Source organism: Phoenix dactylifera, unplaced genomic scaffold (genome assembly GCF_009389715.1).
Source record: "Phoenix dactylifera cultivar Barhee BC4 unplaced genomic scaffold, palm_55x_up_171113_PBpolish2nd_filt_p 001989F, whole genome shotgun sequence".
In the NCBI taxonomy this organism is placed as follows: Eukaryota; Viridiplantae; Streptophyta; class Magnoliopsida; order Arecales; family Arecaceae; genus Phoenix; species Phoenix dactylifera.
In genome coordinates this window covers 19,137-19,734 of record NW_024069270.1, presented here as the reverse complement: position 1 = coordinate 19,734, position 598 = coordinate 19,137, and positions in this window count along the sequence as shown.

Genomic DNA, 598 nt, shown 5'->3' with positions numbered 1-598 from the left:
CATGAGTCGACTCCTGCTACAGCCGAGTCGACTCCAGATCGCGCGAGTCGACTCCGACCCCAACGGACACATTGTCAGGATGTGCAGAATGTGTAGAACGGCTAGTAAAGTGTGTCTAACGGCTAGTTTCCGTGGGGAATGGCTTAAATAGCCACAGAGGACTGTAGCAAAGCAGAGAAGTAACATTCCACTCAAAGAAAACAAGAATCCTTCATCTGCAAACTGATTTCAACGGAAAAGAAGGAAGAGGGCCATTAACTCCAGTCAACCAACTCTTCCCAGCATTAAAGAAGTCTCCTCCCGCCTCCAAGTCATCCAGACATTCAAGAGGAGACCCAAAGTTCAAGAAGCCCTTCTCTACTTCATCTCAAACGTGTTTGAGGGCTCTTAACTTTTCTCTTATATATATCGCTGTATATCTGCTTTTTAGAAGCTCTATTTTTCTGTTTGTCTTTGTTCTTTCCATTTGGTTCTTACTTGATTCAATCAGGGGATTGAATCAAGGGTATATAGGTTTGTTGGTGAGCCTAGGTTGAAACCAACGTGTAAGGGTTCGATTGTGATTCCGGAAAAACAATCGGGGTGGTTCTAGTCGGTG